This window comes from Sinocyclocheilus rhinocerous, unplaced genomic scaffold (assembly GCF_001515625.1).
Source record: "Sinocyclocheilus rhinocerous isolate Xijiao unplaced genomic scaffold, SAMN03320098_v1.1 scaffold207, whole genome shotgun sequence".
Classification (NCBI taxonomy): Eukaryota; Metazoa; Chordata; class Actinopteri; order Cypriniformes; family Cyprinidae; genus Sinocyclocheilus; species Sinocyclocheilus rhinocerous.
In genome coordinates this window covers 61151-62008 of record NW_015648658.1, presented here as the reverse complement: position 1 = coordinate 62008, position 858 = coordinate 61151, and positions in this window count along the sequence as shown.

The following is an 858-nucleotide window of genomic DNA, read 5'->3' as shown; positions in this document are numbered from 1 at the left end:
TTCTGTCACAATTACTTCACATTAGACCAAACTTTTATTTTGAAGGGTTGATGTGAAGACGCTTGATTTTTTATTTTTTTTTGTGTGTGTACATGAAATGACGATAGTTTTTCACAAATAAAACTGTAAAATGCTGGTAAAGCGGCTTTCAAAGAAGCTCTTATATGAAGTTCATGTATTCCTGTCCTCATATGGTGAGAAAACAGGCGCTGAAAACACCACAAGTGTCACGTGTGCTTCAGTATCTTTGTAGTAAACAAAACCACGCGTCTGCGCCATTCATACACACAGAACATGCAGTAATAATATATAAATAGTATTTTTGCGTTTTAATATTCACCTACACCCAAAGGATTTTTTTCAATGTTTATGTTTCAGACTACACCCGTCCCTGGCTACATTTGCATCAGAGTTGGTGACAGTTTTATGTTTTATGTTTCTGAAAAACACCTTAAATGGCAGCTTGTTTTGTGGTTATATAGTCAACTTAAATCGGTTTAAATATGTCTACAGACTTCTGCAGGGTTCATTTTGCACATTGTCTGTTTTGTAATGCTATGGTTCATTTTTCTTCTCTCTTCATCTCATCTTTCTCTAACATACACAAAGACTGATTCTTCCATTGGATTGCAAATTGATTCTTCCATTTTGATTGCTTTTTTTGAGAAAGCATTTGAATTATTGCTTGGGCACTTAAATAAACACTGTGCTATAAGAAATACCCTCTTGGTCTTCTCTTTTCTGTGTATTTGCTGCCACGTTTTTTTTGTATAAATGAAATTACAATGCCAGTTTGTGAATTTGTTCAAGTACATATATTTATAATAAAGTTAATGATTGGCAAAATTGCCAGTTCTA